This window comes from Rana temporaria, chromosome 4, assembly GCF_905171775.1.
Source record: "Rana temporaria chromosome 4, aRanTem1.1, whole genome shotgun sequence".
Taxonomy (NCBI): Eukaryota; Metazoa; Chordata; class Amphibia; order Anura; family Ranidae; genus Rana; species Rana temporaria.
In genome coordinates this window covers 469,441,689-469,464,410 of record NC_053492.1, presented here as the reverse complement: position 1 = coordinate 469,464,410, position 22,722 = coordinate 469,441,689, and positions in this window count along the sequence as shown.

Sequence of the window (22,722 nt, the reverse complement as noted above, 5' to 3'; positions counted from 1 at the left end):
ACCCAACTACACAGAGCAGAGACCCAACTACACAGAGCAGAGACCCAACTACAGGGAGCAGAGACCCAACTACACAGAGCAGAGACCCAACTACAGAGAGTAGAGTCCTAACTACAGAGCAGAGACCCAACTACACAGAGCAGAGACCCAACTACAGGGAGCAGAGACCCAACTACACAGAGCAGAGACCCAACTACACAGAGCAGAGACACAACTACAGAGAGCAGAGACCCAACTACAGAAAAAAAGAGTCTCAACTACAGAGAGCAGAGACCCAACTACAGAGAGCAGAGACCCAACTACACAGAGCAGAGACCCAACTACAGGGAGCAGAGACCCAACTACAGAGAGCAGAGACCCAACTACAGAGAGCAGAGACCCAACTACAGAAAAAAGAGTCTCAACTACAGAGAGCAGAGACCCAACTACAGGGAGCAGAGACCCAACTACACGGAGCAGAGACGCAACTACAGAGAGCAGAGACCCAACTACGCAGAGCAGAGGCCCAACTACAGAGAGCAGAGACCCAACTACAGAGAGCAGAGACCCAACTACACAGAGCAGAGACCCAACTACACAGAGCAGAGACGCAACTACAGAGAGCAGAGACGCAACTACAGAGAGCAGAGACCCAACTACAGAGAGCAGAGACCCAACTACACAGAGCAGAGACCCAACTACACAGAGCAGAGACCCAACTACAGGGAGCAGAGACCCAACTACAGGGAGCAGAGACCCAACTACACAGAGCAGAGACGCAACTACAGAGAGCAGAGACCCAACTACACAGAACAGAGACCCAACTACGCAGAGCAGAGACCCAACTACAGAGAGCAGAGACGCAACTACAGAGAGCAGAGACGCAACTACAGAGAGCAGAGACCCAACTACAGAGAGCAGAGACCCAACTACACAGAGCAGAGACCCAACTACGCAGAGCAGAGACCCAACTACAGAGAGCAGAGACGCAACTACAGAGAGCAGAGACGCAACTACAGAGAGCAGAGACCCAACTACAGAGAGCAGAGACCCAACTACACAGAGCAGAGACCCAACTACGCAGAGCAGAGACCCAACTACGCAGAGCAGAGACCCAACTACACAGAGCAGAGACCCAAATACAGAGAGCAGAGACCCAACTACACAGAGCAGAGGCCCAACTACACAGAGCAGAGGCCCAACTACACAGAGCAGAGACCCAACTACACAGAGCAGAGACCCAACTACAGAGAGCAGAGGCCCAACTACAGAGAGCAGAGACCAAACTACAGAGAGCAGAGACCCAACTACAGAGAGCAGAGACCCAACTACAGAGAGCAGAGGCCCAACTACACAGAGCAGAGGCCCAACTACACAGAGCAGAGACCCAACTACACAGAGAGCAGAGACCCAACTACAGAGAGCAGAGACCCAACTACAGAGAGCAGAGACCCAACTACAGAGAGCAGAGACCCAACCACAGAGAGCAGAGACCCAACTACAGAGAGCAGAGGCCCAACTACACAGAGCAGATACCCAACTACAGAGAGCAGAGACCCAACTACACAGAGCAGAGACCCAACTACAGAGAGCAAAGTCCCAACTACAGAGAGCAGAGACCCAACTACAGAGGGCAGAGGCCCAATTACACAGAGCAGAGACCCAACTACAGAAACAAGAGTCCCAACTACAGAGAGCAGAGGCCCAACTACAGAAAAAAGAGTCTCAACTACAGAGAGCAGAGACCCAACAACACAGAGCAGAGACCCAACTACAGAGAGCAAAGACCCAACTACAGAGAGCAGAGACCCAACTACAGAGAGCAGAGACCCAACTACAGAGAGCAGAGACCCAACCACAGAGAGCAGAGACCCAACTACAGAGAGCAGAGGCCCAACTACACAGAGCAGATACCCAACTACAGAGAGCAGAGACCCAACTACAGAGAGCAGAGGCCCAACTACACAGAGCAGAGGCCCAACTACACAGAGCAGAGGCCCAACTACAGAGAGCAGAGACCCAACTACAGAGAGCAGAAGCCCAACTACACAGAGCAGAGGCCCAACTACACAGAGCAGAGACCCAACTACACAGAGCAGAGACCCAACTACAGAGAGCAGAGACCCAACTACGCAGAGCAGAGGCCCAACTACAGAGAGCAGAGACCCAACTACAGAGAGCAGAGACCCAACTACACAGAGCAGAGACCCAACTACACAGAGCAGAGACCCAACTACACAGAGCAGAGACCCAACTAGAGAGAGCAGAGACCCAACTACATAGAGCAGAGACCCAACTACAGAGAGCAGAGACACCTACAGAGAGCAGAGACGCAACTATGAGAGAGCAGAGACCCAACTACGCAGAGCAGAGACCCAACTACACAGAGTAGAGACCCAACTACACAGAGCAGAGACCCAACTACACAGAGCAGAGACCCAACTACACAGAGAGCAGAGACACAACTACAGAGAGCAGAGACCCAACTACACAGAGCAGAGACCCAACTACAGAGAGCAGAGACCCAACCACAGAGAGCAGAGACCCAACTACAGAGAGCAGAGGCCCAACTACACAGAGCAGATACCCAACTACAGAGAGCAGAGACCCAACTACAGAGAGCAGAGGCCCAACTACACAGAGCAGAGGCCCAACTACACAGAGCAGAGGCCCAACTACAGAGAGCAGAGACCCAACTACAGAGAGCAGAAGCCCAACTACACAGAGCAGAGGCCCAACTACACAGAGCATAGACCCAACTACACAGAGCAGAGACCCAACTACAGAGAGCAGAGACCCAACTACGCAGAGCAGAGGCCCAACTACAGAGAGCAGAGACCCAACTACAGAGAGCAGAGACCCAACTAGACAGAGCAGAGACCCAACTACAGAGAGCAGAGACGCAACTACACAGAGCAGAGACCCAACTACAGGGAGCAGAGACCCAACTACAGAGAGCAAAGTCCCAACTACAGAGAGCAGAGACCCAACTACAGAGAGCAGAGAACCAACTACAGAGGGCAGAGACCCAACTACACAGAGCAGAGACCCAACTACAGAGAGCAGAGTCCCAACTACACAGAGCAGAGACCCAACTACAGAGAGCAGAGTCCCAACTACACAGAGCAGAGACCCAACTACAGAGAGCAGAACCCCAACTATACAGAGCAGAGACCCAACTACAGAAAAAAAGAGTCTCAACTACAGAGACCAGAGTCCCAACTACACAGAGCAGAGGCCCAACTACAGAGCAGAGACCCAACTACACAGTGCAGAGACCCAACTACACAGCAAAGACCCAACTACAGAGAGCAGAGACGCAACTACACAGAGCAGAATCCCAACTACAGAGAGCAGAGACCCAACTACAGAGAGCAGAGACCCAACTACAGAGAGCAGAGACCCAACTACACAGAGCAGAGACCCAACTACACAGAGCAGAGACCCAACTACAGAGAGCAAAGTCCCAACTACAGAGAGCAGAGACCCAACTACAGAGAGCAGAGACCCAACTACAGAGGGCAGAGGCCCAACTACACAGAGCAGAGACCCAACTACAGAAACAAGAGTCCCAACTACAGAGAGCAGAGGCCCAACTACAGAAAAAAGAGTCTCAACTACAGAGAGCAGAGACCCAACAACACAGAGCAGAGACCCAACTACAGAGAGCAAAGACCCAACTACAGAGAGCAGAGACCCAACTACAGAGAGCAGAGACCCAACTACAGAGAGCAGAGACCCAACCACAGAGAGCAGAGACCCAACTACAGAGAGCAGAGGCCCAACTACACAGAGCAGAGACCCAACTACAGAGAGCAGAGACCCAACTACAGAGAGCAGAGGCCCAACTACACAGAGCAGAGGCCCAACTACACAGAGCAGAGGCCCAACTACAGAGAGCAGAGACCCAACTACAGAGAGCAGAAGCCCAACTACACAGAGCAGAGGCCCAACTACACAGAGCAGAGACCCAACTACACAGAGCAGAGACCCAACTACAGAGAGCAGAGACCCAACTACGCAGAGCAGAGACCCAACTACAGAGAGCAGAACCCCAACTATACAGAGCAGAGACCCAACTACAGAAAAAAAGAGTCTCAACTACAGAGACCAGAGTCCCAACTACACAGAGCAGAGGCCCAACTACAGAGCAGAGACCCAACTACACAGTGCAGAGACCCAACTACACAGCAAAGACCCAACTACAGAGAGCAGAGACGCAACTACACAGAGCAGAATCCCAACTACAGAGAGCAGAGACCCAACTACAGAGAGCAGAGACGCAACTACACAGAGCAGAGACCCAACTACAGGGAGCAGAGACCCAACTACAGAGAGCAAAGTCCCAACTACAGAGAGCAGAGACCCAACTACAGAGAGCAGAGAACCAACTACAGAGGGCAGAGACCCAACTACACAGAGCAGAGACCCAACTACAGAGAGCAGAGTCCCAACTACACAGAGCAGAGACCCAACTACAGAGAGCAGAGTCCCAACTACACAGAGCAGAGACCCAACTACAGAGAGCAGAACCCCAACTATACAGAGCAGAGACCCAACTACAGAAAAAAAGAGTCTCAACTACAGAGACCAGAGTCCCAACTACACAGAGCAGAGGCCCAACTACAGAGCAGAGACCCAACTACACAGTGCAGAGACCCAACTACACAGCAAAGACCCAACTACAGAGAGCAGAGACGCAACTACACAGAGCAGAATCCCAACTACAGAGAGCAGAGACCCAACTACAGAGAGCAGAGACCCAACTACAGAGAGCAGAGACCCAACTACACAGAGCAGAGACCCAACTACACAGAGCAGAGACCCAACTACAGAGAGCAAAGTCCCAACTACAGAGAGCAGAGACCCAACTACAGAGAGCAGAGACCCAACTACAGAGGGCAGAGGCCCAACTACACAGAGCAGAGACCCAACTACAGAAACAAGAGTCCCAACTACAGAGAGCAGAGGCCCAACTACAGAAAAAAGAGTCTCAACTACAGAGAGCAGAGACCCAACAACACAGAGCAGAGACCCAACTACAGAGAGCAAAGACCCAACTACAGAGAGCAGAGACCCAACTACAGAGAGCAGAGACCCAACTACAGAGAGCAGAGACCCAACCACAGAGAGCAGAGACCCAACTACAGAGAGCAGAGGCCCAACTACACAGAGCAGATACCCAACTACAGAGAGCAGAGACCCAACTACAGAGAGCAGAGGCCCAACTACACAGAGCAGAGGCCCAACTACACAGAGCAGAGGCCCAACTACAGAGAGCAGAGACCCAACTACAGAGAGCAGAAGCCCAACTACACAGAGCAGAGGCCCAACTACACAGAGCAGAGACCCAACTACACAGAGCAGAGACCCAACTACAGAGAGCAGAGACCCAACTACGCAGAGCAGAGGCCCAACTACAGAGAGCAGAGACCCAACTACAGAGAGCAGAGACCCAACTACACAGAGCAGAGACCCAACTACACAGAGCAGAGACCCAACTACACATAGCAGAGACCCAACTAGAGAGAGCAGAGACCCAACTACATAGAGCAGAGACCCAACTACAGAGAGCAGAGACACCTACAGAGAGCAGAGACGCAACTATGAGAGAGCAGAGACCCAACTACGCAGAGCAGAGACCCAACTACACAGAGTAGAGACCCAACTACACAGAGCAGAGACCCAACTACACAGAGCAGAGACCCAACTACACAGAGTAGAGACCCAACTACACAGAGCAGAGACCCAACTACACAGAGCAGAGACCCAACTACACAGAGCAGAGACCCAACTACACAGAGAGCAGAGACACAACTACAGAGAGCAGAGACCCAACTACACAGAGCAGAGACCCAACTACAGAGAGCAGAGACCCAACCACAGAGAGCAGAGACCCAACTACAGAGAGCAGAGGCCCAACTACACAGAGCAGATACCCAACTACAGAGAGCAGAGACCCAACTACAGAGAGCAGAGGCCCAACTACACAGAGCAGAGGCCCAACTACACAGAGCAGAGGCCCAACTACAGAGAGCAGAGACCCAACTACAGAGAGCAGAAGCCCAACTACACAGAGCAGAGGCCCAACTACACAGAGCAGAGACCCAACTACACAGAGCAGAGACCCAACTACAGAGAGCAGAGACCCAACTACGCAGAGCAGAGGCCCAACTACAGAGAGCAGAGACCCAACTAGACAGAGCAGAGACCCAACTACAGAGAGCAGAGACGCAACTACACAGAGCAGAGACCCAACTACAGGGAGCAGAGACCCAACTACAGAGAGCAAAGTCCCAACTACAGAGAGCAGAGACCCAACTACAGAGAGCAGAGAACCAACTACAGAGGGCAGAGACCCAACTACACAGAGCAGAGACCCAACTACAGAGAGCAGAGTCCCAACTACAGAGAGCAGAGTCCCAACTACACAGAGCAGAGACCCAACTACAGAGAGCAGAGTCCCAACTACACAGAGCAGAGACCCAACTACAGAGAGCAGAACCCCAACTATACAGAGCAGAGACCCAACTACAGAAAAAAAGAGTCTCAACTACAGAGACCAGAGTCCCAACTACACAGAGCAGAGGCCCAACTACAGAGCAGAGACCCAACTACACAGTGCAGAGACCCAACTACACAGCAAAGACCCAACTACAGAGAGCAGAGACGCAACTACACAGAGCAGAATCCCAACTACAGAGAGCAGAGACCCAACTACAGAGAGCAGAGACCCAACTACAGAGAGCAGAGACCCAACTACAGAGAGCAGAGACGCAACTATGAGAGAGCAGAGTCCCAACTACAGAGAGCAGAGACCCAACTACAGAGAGCAGAGACCCAACTACAGAGAGCAGAGACCCAACTACAGAAAGCAGAGACATAACTACAGAGAGAAGACACCCAACTACAGAGAGCAGAGTCCCAACTACAGAGAGCAGAGACCCAACTACACAGAGAACAGAGACCCAAATACAGAGAGCAGAGACCCAAATACAGAGAGCAGAGACCCAACTACAGAGAGCAGAGACCCAACTACAGAGAGCAGAGACCCAACTACAGAGAGCAGAGACCCAACTATACAGAGCAGAGACCCAACTACACAGAGCAGAGGCCCAACTACACAGAGCAGAGGCCCAACTACACAGAGCAGAGGCCCAACTACAGAGAGCAGAGACCCAACTACACAGAGCAGAGGCCCAACTACAGAGAGCAGAGGCCCAACTACACAGAGCAGAGGCCCAACTACAGAGAGCAGAGGCCCAACTACAGAGAGCAGAGGCCCAACTACAGAGATCAGAGACCCAACTACACAGAGCAGAGACCCAACTACAGAGAGCAGAGACCCAACTACGCAGAGCAGAGACCCAACTACGCAGAGCAGAGGCCCAACTACACAGAGCAGAGACCCAACTACACAGAGCAGAGGCCCAACTACACAGAGCAGAGGCCCAACTACAGAGAGCAGAGACCCAACTACACAGAGAACAGAGACCCAACTACAGAGAGCAGAGACCCAACTACACAAAGCAGAGACCCAACTACAGAGAGCAGAGACCCAACTACAGAGAGCAGAGACCCAACTACAGAGGGCAGAGACCCAACTACACAGAGCAGAGACCCAACTACAGAGAGCAGAGTCCCAACTACAGAGAGCAGAGTCCCAACTACACAGAGCAGAGACCCAACTACAGAGAGCAGAGTCCCAACTACACAGAGCAGAGACCCAACTACAGAGAGCAGAGTCCCAACTACACAGAGCAGAGACCCAACTACAGAGAGCAGAACCCCAACTATACAGAGCAGAGACCCAACTACAGAAAAAAGAGTCTCAACTACAGAGAGCAGAGGCCCAACTACAGAGCAGAGACCCAACTACACAGTGCAGAGACCCAACTACACAGCAAAGACCCAACTACAGAGAGCAGAGACGCAACTACACAGAGCAGAGACCCAACTACAGAGAGCAGAGACCCAACTACACAGAGCAGAGACCCAACTACAGAGAGCAGAGACCCAACTACAGAGAGCAGAGACGCAACTATGAGAGAGCAGAGTCCCAACTACAGAGAGCAGAGACCCAACTACAGAGAGCAGAGACCCAACTACAGAGAGCAGAGACCCAACTACAGAGAGCAGAGACATAACTACAGAGAGAAGACACCCAACTACAGAGAACAGAGTCCCAACTACAGAGAGCAGAGACCCAACTACACAGAGAACAGAGACCCAAATACAGAGAGCAGAGACCCAAATACAGAGAGCAGAGACCCAACTACAGAGAGCAGAGACCCAACTACAGAGAGCAGAGACCCAACTATACAGAGCAGAGACCCAACTACACAGAGCAGAGGCCCAACTACACAGAGCAGAGGCCCAACTACACAGAGCAGAGGCCCAACTACAGAGAGCAGAGACCCAACTACACAGAGCAGAGGCCCAACTACAGAGAGCAGAGGCCCAACTACACAGAGCAGAGGCCCAACTACAGAGAGCAGAGGCCCAACTACAGAGATCAGAGACCCAACTACACAGAGCAGAGACCCAACTACAGAGAGCAGAGACCCAACTACGCAGAGCAGAGACCCAACTACGCAGAGCAGAGGCCCAACTACACAGAGCAGAGGCCCAACTACACAGAGCAGAGACCCAACTACACAGAGCAGAGGCCCAACTACACAGAGCAGAGGCCCAACTACAGAGAGCAGAGTCCCAACTACAGAGAGCAGAGACCCAACTACACAGAGAACAGAGACCCAACTACAGAGAGCAGAGACCCAACTACACAAAGCAGAGACCCAACTACAGAGAGCAGAGATGCAACTATGAGAGAGCAGAGACCCAACTACAGAGAGCAGAGACCCAACTACAGAGAGCAGAGACCCAACTACACAGAGCAGAGACCCAACTACACAGAGCAGAGACCCAACTACAGAGAGCAGAGACCCAACTACAGAGAGCAGAGACGCAACTATGAGAGAGCAGAGTCCCAACTACAGAGAGCAGAGGCCCAACTACAGAGAGCAGAAACCCAACTACACAGAGCAGAGGCCCAACTACACAAAGCAGAGACCCAACTACACAGAGCAGAGGCCCAACTACACAAAGCAGAGGCCCAACTACACAGAGCAGAGGCCCAACTACACAGAGCAGAGGCCCAACTACACAGAGTAGAGACCCAACTACAGAGAGCAGAGACCCAACTACAGAGAGCAGAGACGCAACTACACAGAGCAGAGACCCAACTACAGAGAGCAGAGACCTAACTACATAGAGCAGAGACCCAACTACAGAAAGCAGAGACCCAACTACAGAGAGCAGAGACCCAACTATGAGAGAGCAGAGACCCAACTACAGACAGCAGAGGCCCAGCTACAGAGAGTAGAGACCCAACTACAGAGAGCAGAGACCCAACTACAGAGAGCAGAGACCCAACTACAGAGAGCAGAGACGCAACTACACAGAGCAGAGACCCAACTACAGAGAGCAGAGACCTAACTACATAGAGCAGAGACCCAACTACAGAAAGCAGAGACCCAACTACAGAGAGCAGAGACCCAACTATGAGAGAGCAGAGACCCAACTACAGACAGCAGAGGCCCAGCTACAGAGAGCAGAGACCCAACTACAGAGAGCAGAGTCCCAACTACAGAGAGCAGAGACCCAACTACACAGAGCAGAGACCCAACTACAGAGAGCAGAGACCCAACTACAGAGAGCAGAGACCCAACTACAGAGAGCAGAGACCCAACTACAGAGAGCAGAGACGCAACTATGAGAGAGCAGAGACCCAACTACACAGAGCAGAGACCCAACTACAGAGAGCAGAGACCCAACTACACAGAGCAGAGGCCCAACTACACAGAGCAGAGACCCAACTACAGAGAGCAGAGACCCAATTACCGAGAGCAGAGACCCAACTACAGAGAGCAGAGACGCAACTATGAGAGAGCAGAGTCCCAACTACAGAGAGCAGAGACCCAACTAGACAGAGCAGAGACCCAACTACAGAGAGCAGAGACCCAACTACAGAGAGCTAAGACCCAACTACAGAGAGCAGAGTCCCAACTACAGAGAGCAGAGTCCTAACTACAGAGAACAGAGTCCCAACTACAGAGAGCAGAGTCCTAACTACAGAGACCAGAGTCCCAACTACAGAGAGCTAAGATCCAACTACAGAGAGCAGAGACAAAACTATGAGAGAGCAGAGTCCCAACTACAGAGAGCAGAGTCCTAACTACAGAGAGCTAAGACCCAACTACAGAGAGCAGAGACAAAACTATGAGAGAGCAGAGTCCCAACTACACAGAGCAGAGACCCAACTACAGAGAGCAGAGACCCAACTACAGAGAGCAGAGACGCAACTATGAGAGAGCAGAGTCCCAACTACAGAGAGCAGAGGCCCAACTACAGAGAGCAGAGACCCAACTACACAGAGCAAAGGCCCAACTACACAAAGCAGAGACCCAACTACACAGAGCAGAGGCCCAACTACACAAAGCAGAGGCCCAACTACACAGAGCAGAGGCCCAACTACACAAAGCAGAGGCCCAACTACACAGAGCAGAGGCCCAACTACACAGAGCAGAGGCCCAACTACACAGAGCAGAGACCTAACTACATAGAGCAGAGACCCAACTACAGAAAGCAGAGACCCAACTACAGAGAGCAGAGACCCAACTATGAGAGAGCAGAGACCCAACTACAGACAGCAGAGGCCCAGCTACAGAGAGTAGAGACCCAACTACAGAGAGCAGAGACCCAACTACAGAGAGCAGAGACCCAACTACAGAGAGCAGAGACGCAACTACACAGAGCAGAGACCCAACTACAGAGAGCAGAGACCTAACTACATAGAGCAGAGACCCAACTACAGAAAGCAGAGACCCAACTACAGAGAGCAGAGACCCAACTATGAGAGAGCAGAGACCCAACTACAGACAGCAGAGGCCCAGCTACAGAGAGCAGAGACCCAACTACAGAGAGCAGAGTCCCAACTACAGAGAGCAGAGACCCAACTACACAGAGCAGAGACCCAACTACAGAGAGCAGAGACCCAACTACAGAGAGCAGAGACCCAACTACAGAGAGCAGAGACGCAACTATGAGAGAGCAGAGACCCAACTACACAGAGCAGAGACCCAACTACAGAGAGCAGAGACCCAACTACACAGAGCAGAGGCCCAACTACACAGAGCAGAGACCCAACTACAGAGAGCAGAGACCCAACTACCGAGAGCAGAGACCCAACTACAGAGAGCAGAGACCCAGCTACAGAGAGTCCCAATACAGAGAGCAGAGTGCCAACTATGGAGGTCCCAGGTCTCCTTCAGTCTAATGAGAACCTCCGGAGACAGCCGGCATCCTTCTGTAGGTGGTGGGTTGTATGGCACAGTGGGTGGAATGGAAGGTAGAGTCATTGGAATACAGAATACAGGATCGCAGGTTCTCAGGACATAGAATGCTGAAGACAAAGCAGCACTGAACCTGAGCACTGGTTCAGTTTAACCACTTGCCTGGTGGGCACTGTTACCCCCCTTTCTGCCCAGGCCAATTTTCAGCTTTCAGCGATGTCGCACTTTGAATGAAAATTGCGCGGTCATACAACGCTGCACTCAAACAAAACGTTTGCACACAAATAGAGCTTTCTTTTGGTGCTATTTACAGTAATTACCAAGGAGTTTTTTTTAATCTTTTGATAAATAAACAAATAAAGACTGAAAATTTGGAAAATATATATTTTTTTTCATGGTTTTTCATTTTGCAAACAGGTAATTCTTCTCCTTCACCGATGGGCACTGATGAGGAGGCAATGATAGGCGGCAAATAAAAAAGTACCCACCAGTGCTGCCAATCAGTGCCCATGAGTACTATCAATCTGTTTCCACCAGTGCTGCCAACCAGTGCCCATCAGTGGCTTACCAGTGCCACCTATCAGTGCTGCCTCTCAGTTCCACCTATCAGTGCTGCCTCTCAGTTCCACCTATCAGTGCTGCCTATCAGTACCACCTATCAGTGCTGCCTATCAGTACCACCTATCAGTGCCCATCAGTGCTGCCCCCCCCCCCCTGTAGTCACAAAAAAAAACGGCCCGCTCTCACAATTAACATACATTCATGCATTGCATGAATGTATGTTATTGTTGCCAGCTGCCGCTGGTCTATTCAGGTGGCCGGACCTTGAGCGCCGACCACCTGAATAACGGCAGCTGGTGGGCTGTGCGGAAGTGCCTATCAGAGCCAGCGGCTTTCCGAGTACAGCCCTCGTCCCCCGGATGTCTTATCCTCGGAACGTACGGGGGGTGCGTTCCTTGGATAAGACTGACGGCCGTCTCAGCCAATCAGGTTCCCGGATTCTGGTTATCGGTAACCTGATTGGCTGAAGCGTCACCAAAGCGGGAGAAGACATCGAGGGACGTGGAAGCAGAAAGGTAAGTGCATTTTACAGGGCACAGCGGCGACAATGGGCACAGAGGCGACAAAGGGCACAGTGGCATCAATGGGTGCAGTGGTGACAAAGGGCACAGTGGTGACAATGGGCACAGTGGCAACAATTAAAGGGCACAGTGACATGCACAGTGGCATCAATGGGCACAGTGGCGACAATGGGCACAGTGGTGACAATTAAAGGGCACAGTGGTGACAATGGGCACAGTGGCAACAATTAAAGGGCACAGTGACATGCACAGTGGCAACAATGGGCACAGTGGTGACAATTAAAGGGCACAGTAGTGACAGTTGGCACAGTGGCTATATTTGATGTCATGGCACAGTGGTGACAATTGATGGCACAGTGGCTGCGTTTGATGGCATGGCACAGTGGTGACAATTGATGGCATGGCACAGTGGTGACAATTGATGGCACAGTGGCTGTGTATGATGGCATGGCACAGTGGTGACAATTGATGGCACAGTGTCTGCGTTTGATGGCATGGCACTGTGGAGACAATTGATGGCACAGTGGCTCCGTTTGATGGCATGGCACAGTGACTGCGTTTGATGGCATGGCACAGTGGTGACAATTGATGGCCCCCCCAAAATATTTGAGCACCAGCCGCCACTGTTGGAGACCACTGCTTTATAGTATAAATCCTGTATAGAAATAATCATAATAACTGGACTGGGCACTCGGGAGAGCAGAGAGGGCACTGTAGTGGTGCCAGGCCCCGGTGTGTAGAAAGTTTTCTCCTGGAGTCCAGAGCCTTTCCGGTTATGTGCAAAAGTAATGGAGAGCAATTGGTAATTAATGAGACGCCATGATGTAAAGTCACTTTAAATACTTATTAAGAAGATTGATGACTTCCACCGCGGCTGGGCACACAACATCCAGGGATATACAATGTAACACTGACATATTGGCCCAGATTCTTAAAGGCGTTACAACGGCGCAACACCATTTGCGCCGTCGTAAGTCCTAATCTGGCCCCGGGTATCTATGCGACTGATTCTTAGAATCAGTTACGCATAGATACCCATTAGATCTGACAGGCGTAAGGCTCTTACGCTGTCAGATCCTAAATGCAATTTTTTTTCCCGCCGCTAGGTGTCGCCGACGTCGTTTTCCCCGTCGCTTATGTAAATTAGCTAATTACGACGATTCCCGAACTTACGCGCGCTCGACGCAGAGAATTTACGACGTTTCCGTAGCCTTTGCAGCGCGTAAAGTTCCCTCTGGGTCTATAAGGCGCAGCCAATGTTAAGTATGGCCGTCGTTCCCGCGTCGAAATTTATAAAAATCTACGTCGTTTGCGTAAGACGTCCGTGAATGGCGCTGGACGCCATTTACGTTAACGTCTAAGCAAATGACGTCGGGGCGACGTCATTTAGCGCAATGCGCGTCAGGTAATTTACCCGACGGAGCATGCGCAGTACGCTCAGCGCGGGAACGCGCCTAATTTAAATGGTGCCCGCCCCATTTGAATTGGGCGGGCTTACGCCGAGCGCTTTTACGATACACCGCCGCAAGTTTACAGGTAAGTGTTCTGAGAATCAGGCACTAACGCTGTAAACCTGCGGCGGTGTAACGTAAATCACATACGTTACGCTGCCCAGGAGCAACGTAAATGTATGAGAATCTGGCCCATAATCTCACACATGGGTTGGACTTGATGGACTTGTGTCTTTTTTTCAACCTCGCCTACTATGTAACTTTATGTCACACGTGTGGTGCTGCAGTAACACATTTTGCACGTGTTGCGGCGCCATTTATCGTTATCCACTTCCGGACCGCCGCACGCCGATATACATCCGCTGTTTGAAGAGTCATATCTCTGTCATGGCAGCAGCTAGCGACCATATCCCAGAAATCCTCTTCTTCAGTCGGCCGTCCGGTTTCCGATAATAGTGGTCTCTGCGGCGGATTCGCCGCGAGATCACTTTTATCAGGGGCGGAAGAGGGGCCCCCCTCCCGCGCCCTCCGCCGATTACAGGAGTGGCAGAGGCGATCGGGTCCTTCTCGTGGCTGGGTATGAAGACGAGTGAGGGGGAAGATGGCCCCCACCTGTCTAGGCTTTATGAGACCTTAGGCAAAACTTGGACATGAGGCCCCACTCACGCCTATAAGTCCTTGCATGAGGAGATTGGTCCCGCACATCCGCAGGCAATGGCATCATTCTCCCTCTTCCTTGGTCAGGCAAATTAGGCGGCCGCGAGGCCCCTGCGAGCGCGAGGCCTTAGGCGACCGCCATATTTGCCTAATTAAAGAGCCACAAGTGCTTTTTTTTTTTTAACCACTACTATTCCTTTATATTGGCTTTTTATATTTACAAATGCAGAAATTTAGAATTCGGATTAAAGGTTTAGCTCTGGAAACACATTTTGATAGATAAAAAGTGCATTTTATATACATCTATAGAGATCAAATGAGAAATGAGGAGGAAAGAGGGACATTTTTCCAAATCAGGGACAGTCCCTCGAAATCCGGGACAGTTGGGATCTATGGGGTTGATTAGAGTAGATCCAAACTGAAAATTGGGGGGCTCAGACTGCTCAGCCCCCCCCCCCCCCAAGTTCCATCCTTTGTGACCTTCCTTCCATAGGGCCCGGCTCTCATGCCACCTCTGTCTTGCGTCTCGATGTGTTTTCTTTATCCTCCCACAGCGTGCAGGTCAGACATTTCATTACATGACAATTATTTTCCCAGCCCCCCTCCACCAACCTTCCCTCTCTGGGTTCTGTATTTACCGTCCTATTCAGACGCCGCGCTCAGCAAGCTGCGTCTTGCACGGCGGATGGTTTTGGCTTCTTGCGGCGGTAATGGACTAGGGCTGTGTTTGTTGTTGCAGGGCACGGCGCATTCAATGACGTCGGGCGCTGATACAGGAGTCTTAGGAGCGTGGAACCGCAAGATTTCCTTTTGTTTGGGTGCTTAGAAGACAGAACACGGCGAGCGAGATCCTTTGTTATTCTCTATTAGATTGGATACATGTGTGCTGGGCGGCGGCCAGATCCCGATGCGTGTTTCTGGCTGGAGGAGAACATGGGAGAAGAAGGCTTCCGAAACGCGATAGGCTCCCTCCCTGCATCAGAATATATCCTGGACCCCCCACTTGTTGTTTACAAGTTAAAATCAGTTTTGCTAGAAAATTACTTAGAACCCCTCAAACTTTTTTTTTCAAACACCCTAGAGCAGGGGTCTCAAACTCAAATTACCTGAGGGCCACAAGACAAGTTTCCATATCCCATGGGGGGCCGCATGCAAACTTTCAAACTTCAAAAACAGTACTGGTGTCAGCGAACACATTATTAACCCTGACCACTACACTGCACACTGACCACTACACTACACACTGACCACTCACCATCAGGGTACAGCACATCAGGGCACAGCACACATGAGTGCACAGCGCACATCAGGGTACAAAGCCCAGCACATCAGGGTACAGGGCACATCAGAGCACAGCACATAGGGGTACAGCACAACAGGCCACATCAGGGTGCACGGCACATTAGGGCAGGGCATATCAGAACAGGGCACATGGCACAGTGCAGGACATGGCACATCAGGGCACAGCACACCAGGACAGGGCACATGGCACATGGGCACAATCAGGACAGGGCACATGAGAACATATCAGGGCACAATCAGGGAACATGGGGCACACCAGGGAACATGGGGCAAATGAGAGCACATCAGGGCACAGCACATCAGGACAGGGCACATGGCACATCAGGGTACAGGACATGGCACATCAGGGCACAGCACATCAGGACAGGGCACATGGCACATCAGGGTACAGGGCACATGAAACAGCACATCAGGGTACAAAGCCCAGCACATCAGGGTACCCCATGTGCCCTGTACCCTGATGTGCCATGTGCCCTGATGTGCTGGGCTTTGTACCCTGATGTGCTGTTTCATGTGCCCTGTGCCATGTGCCCTGTTCTGATGTGCTGTGCCCTGATGTGCCATGTCCTGTACCCTGATGTGCCATGTGCCCTGTCCTGATGTGCTGTGCCCCATGTGCTCTCATGTGCCGCATGTTCCCTGGTGTGCCCCATGTTCCCTGATTGTGCCCTGATGTGCTCTCATGTGCCCCATGGCACATCAGGGTACATGGGCCACATCAGGGCACAATCAGAGCACATGGGGCATTTTAGGGCACATGGGGCACATACAAGCACACCAGGGCACAATCAGGGCACATGGGGCACATCAGGGCACAATCAGGGAACATGGGGCACATGAGAGCACATCAGGGCACATGGGGCACAGCACATCAGGACAGGGCACATGGCACATCAGGGTACAGGGCACAGGGTACCCTGATGTACAGAGCCCAGCACATCAGGGTACATGAGGCACATGAGTGTACATGGGGCACATGAGGGTACATGGGGCACATCAGGGCACAATCAGGACACATGAGAGCACATTAGGGTACATCAGGGCACATGAGGGCCCAATCAGGGCACATGAGAGCACATCAGGGCACATGGGAGCACATCAGGGCACATGAGAGCACATCTGGGCACATGAGGGCACATCAGGGCACATGAGAGCACATCAGGGCACATGAGAGCACATCAGAGCACATCAGGGCACATGAGAGCACATCAGGGCACAATCAGGGCACATGAAAGCACATCAGGGCACATGAGAGCACATTAGGGCACAATCAGGGCACATGAGAGCACATCAGGGCACATGAGAGCACACCAGGGCACAGGTCAGCATTTACTTGTTGTTTTCTTCAAAGGCAGAGTAGCGCAGGAAGCGTCTGTCATAAGTTCACTTGTCTCTCATGTCAAGCTGCTACTCCCCGGCAGCCCCCCCTCTCTTCTCGTCCATCTCAGATAATGTCACAAGCAAATGGGGATGGACGAGAAGAGAGGAGGGGCCGCCGGGGAGTAGCAGTGTGACATGAGAGACAAGTGAACTTATGACAGACGCTTCCTGCACTACTCTTCATGCACCTCGATCTACACTTCCGCAGCACCCGCCCTGCCTGCGGGCCATTTAAAACCGGTCCGCAAATGGCCCGCGGGCCGGTACTTTGAGACCCCTGCCCTAGAGAATAAAATGACGGTCATTGCACTACTTTATGTAATTCTGACCCCTACACTCTGTACATTTCATACGTCTGACCCCTACACCCTGTACATTACATACGTCTGACCCCTACACTCTGTACATTACATACGTCTGACCCCTACACCCTGTACATTACATACGTCTGACCCCTACACCCTGTACATTACATACGTCTGACCCCTACACTCTGTACATTACATACGTCTGACCCCTACACCCTGTACATTACATACGTCTGACCCCTACACTCTGTACATTACATACGTCTGACCCCTACACTCTGTACATTACATACGTCTGACCCCTACACCCTGTACATTACATACGTCTGACCCCTACACTCTGTACATTACATACGTCTGACCCCTACACCCTGTACATTACATACGTCTGACCCCTACACTCTGTACATTACATACGTCTGACCCCTACACCCTGTACATTACATACGTCTGACCCCTACACTCTGTACATTACATACGTCTGACCCCTACACCCTGTACATTACATACGTCTGACCCCTACACTCTGTACATTACATACGTCTGACCCCTACACCCTGTACATTACATACGTCTGACCCCTACACCCTGTACATTACATACGTCTGACCCCTACACTCTGTACATTACATATGTCTGACCCCTACACTCTGTACATTACATACGTCTGACCCCTACACTCTGTACATTACATACGTCTGACCCTACACCCTGTACATTACATACGTCTGACCCCTACACTCTGTACATTACATACGTCTGACCCCTACACTCTGTACATTACATACGTCTGACCCCTACACTCTGTACATTACATATGTCTGACCCCTACACTCTGTACATTACATATGTCTGACCCCTACACTCTGTACATTACATATGTCTGACCCCTACACTCTGTACATTACATACGTCTGACCCCTACACTCTGTACATTACATACATCTGACCTCTGCACTCTATAAATTACATATTTATGACCCCTGCATTCTGTTTGTTACATAATTCTGGCTTTTTCACTCTGGACTGTACACTACATCAGAGACATAACCAGAATCTTCAGGGCCCCAGTGCAAGAAACCATGAAGGGCACCTCAACCCCTGGCAGGGGACCTTCCCACTGATCCCAGGGCACATCCTTACATGAGCGTGCCCCCTTCTTACATAAATGTGCCCCCCTTACATTAGTGTGCCCCCCCCCCCCCTTACATAAGTGTGCCCACAGTGGCAGAATACTGGGGCAGGCTCGCAAGTGGGACCTTTGCGACCCTGTTAGTTCTGCAACTGCATTATATACTTCTGACCCCCTGCATGCTACAGTGTACATTACATACTTTTGACCCCTGCACTATATATACGTTACACACTTCTGATCCCTGTGCCATGCACATTACATACTCCTGATCCCTGCCCTCTGTATATTACATGCCTCTGCGCATTAGATACTCCTGACCCCTGCACTCTGTATATTTCATGCCTCTGACCCCTGCACTATGTATATTACATGCCTCTGACCCTTGCACTCTGCACATTACACATTCCTGACCCCTGCTCTCTGCACATTACACATGCCTGACCTCTGCACTCTGTATATTACATGCCTCTGACCCCTGCACTCTGCACATTACACATTCCTGACCACTGCACTCTATATATTACATGCTTTTGACCCTGCACTCTGCACATTACACATTCCTGACCCCTGCTCTCTGCACATTACATACTCCCGACCCCTGCACTCTGCACATTACACATTCCTGACCCCTGCACTCTGCATATTACATACCTTGGACCCCTGCACTCTGCACATTACATACTCCTGACCCTGCACTCTGCACATTACACATGCCTGACCCCTGCACTCTGCATATTACACATTCCTGACCCCTGCACACTGTATATGACATACCTCTGACCCCTGCACTCCGCACATTACATACTCCTGACCCCTGTACTTTGTATATGACATGCCTCTGACCCCTGCACTCTGCACATTACACATTCCTGACCCCTGCACTCTGTATATTACATACCTCTGACCCCTGCTCTCTGTACATTACACATTCCTGACCCCTGCACTCTGTATATCACATACCTCTGACCCCTGCTCTCTATACATCGATCAAGTTATAAGCCCCTCCCCTATCACAATTTTGCTACTCTTACGTCCTTTGCGCGCACTCTGGCTGTACAAGGCCCCATGATCTCTAATGGCAGCCCGGGTTTCCCTCCGCCTTTGTTTTGTTGTTGAAGACGTTGCTGTTGCAATAATATAAAAATGTATCATTATTACTCATCACAGCAATAAAACAAAATCTCATCAGCTGACAATTAATGTAAAGTTTCCAGACGTCTCATCCCAGATAATCCTCCCACGCCTGACGCGGGCCATCCAATGTGACCTATCGGTCTGCGGGGAGGGACGTGCCGGCCGCAGTATTATTATTACTATTATTTTTGCTGGCTGGATAATGAAAAAATAATAAGAGCAGAGCGTAAAACGTGAGCGAAAAACCAGAGTCAGCAGAAATATCCGTATCAGCCGCGGCCCGAGGGCGAAAAACTCCTCCGGGGTGACGTGACACGGCGACTCCGCTGGGATATTAACAACACTGCTGTGTGGAGGGGACGCCGGAGAGGAGCCAGACCGGGCCAGGGGAAGACAAAAAGTAAAAAAAAATATATATATACAGTATCTCACAAAAGTAAGTACACCCCTAACTCATTTGTAAATCTTTTCTTCTATCTTTTCATGTGACAACACCGAAGAAACGACACTTTGTATCTACAATGTTGTGTAGTGAGTGTACAGCTTGTATAACAGTGTACATTTGCCGTCCCCTCAAAATAACTCAACACACAGCCATTAACCACTTAACCACTTAAGACCCGGGCCAAAATGCAGCTAAAGGACCCGGCCAGGTTTTGCCATTCGGCACTGCGTCGCTTTAACTGACAATTGCGCGGTCGTGCGACGTGGTTCCCAAACAAAATTGGTGTCCTTTTTTTCCCCACAAATAGAGCTTTCTTTTGGTGGTATTTGATCACCTCTGCGGTTTTTATCTTTTGCGCTATAAACAAAAATAGAGCGACAATTTTGAAAAAAACTCAATATTTTTTACTTTTTGCTATAATAAATATCCCCCAAAAAGATATAAAAAAACACATTTTTTCCTCAGTTTAGGCCGATACGTATTCTTCTACATATTTTTGATAAGAAAAAAATCGCAATAAGCGTTTATCGGTTGGTTTGCGCAAAATTTATAGCGTTTACAAAATAGGGGATAGTTTTATCGCATTTTTATTAATTTTTTTTTTTACTACTAATGGCGGCGATCAGCGATTTTTTTCATGACTGCGACATTATGGCGGACACTTCGGACAATTTTGACACATTTTTGGGACCATTGTCATTTTCACAGCGAACAGTGCTATAAAAATGCACTGATAACTGTGAAAATGACAATTGCAGTTTGGGAGTTAACCACAAGGGGGCGCTGATGTGGTTATGTGTGACCTAAAGTGTATTTACAACTGTAGGGGGGTGTGGCTGTAGGTGTGACGTCATCGATTGTGTCCCCCTATAAAAGGGATCACACGATCGATGACGCCGCCACAGTGAAGAACAGGGAAGGTGTGTTTACATACAGCTCTCCCCATTCTTCAGCTCTGGGGACCGATCGCGGGACTCCAGTGGCGATCGGTCCGCGGGCTCCGCGGTCCCGGTCAGGGAGCTTTGGACCGGGTCGTGGGCGCCCGCCCGTGACCCACGCCTGGGTACTAGCACAAGACGTACCTGTACGTGCTTGTGCCCAGCCGTGCCATTCTGCCAACGTAAATGTGCAGGAGGCGGTCCTTAAGTGGTTAAGGACCTTGCCTGTTTTTCAGACTTGGTGATTACAAGATTAAAACAGTTTTTTTTTTTTGCTAGAAAATTACTTAAAACCCCCCAAACCTTATATATATTTTTTTCTAACATCCTAGAGAATAAAGTGGCGGTCATTGCAATACTTTTTGTCACACTGTATTTGCGCAGCGGTCTTACAAGCGCACTTTTTTTGGAAAAATTTAACTTTTTTTAATAAAAAAAAATAAGACACCAGTAAAGTTAGCCCAATTTCTTTTTATATTGTGAAAGATAATGTTACGCCGAGTAAATTGATACCCAACATGTCACGCTTCAAAATTGCGCCCGCTCGTGGAATGGCGTCAAACTTTTACCCTTAAAAATCTTCATAGGCGACGTTTAAAGCCTCGTACACACGATCAGTCCATCCGATGAAAACGGTCTGAAGGACCGTTGTCATAGGTTAACCGATGAAGCTGACTGATGGTCCGTCGTGCCTACACACCATCGGATAAATAACCGATCGGGTCAGAACGCGGTGACGTAAAACACAACGACGTGCTGAAAAAAGTTCAATGCTTCCAAGCATGCGTCGACTTGATTCTGAGCATGAGTGGATATTTAACTGATGGTCGTGCCTACTAACGATCGGTTTTGACCTATCGGTTAGGAATCCATCGGTTAAATTTTAAAGCAAGTTGGCTTTTTTTTAACCGATGGATAAATAACCGATGGCGCCCACACACGATCGGTTTTGACCGATGAAAACGGTCCAGCAGAACGTTATCCTCTGGTTAACCGATTGTGTGTACGGGCCATAAAACATTCTATAGGTTGCATCTTTTGAGCTACAGAGGAGGTCTAGGGCTAGAATTATTGCTCTCGCTCTAACGATCGCGGTGATACCTCAGATGTGTGGTTTGAACACCGTTTTCATAAGCAGGCGCTGCTCACGTATGCGTTCGCTTCTGCGCGCGAGCTTGTCGGGCCGGGGCACTTTAAAAAAAAAAAAAATTGTTTTCTTATTTATTTTGATTTATTTTTTTCATTTTTACACTAAAAAAGATTAGGTCACTTTTATTCCTATTACAAGGAATGTAAACATCCCTTGCAATAGAAAAAAGCATGACAGGTCCTCTAAAATATGAGATCTGGGGGTCAAAAAGACGTCACATCTCATATTTACACTAAAATGCAAAAAATAATTTGTCATTTGAAAAAATTACAACAAGAAAATATTCCTTTATAGGCGAAAGTGACGTTTTGACGTCGCTTCCGCCCTGCTATACTATGGAGATATCCCAACCGAGCAGGAGAGAGGACCTGATCGCCTCCGCCACTGCCGGTAAGCGGCGGGAGGGG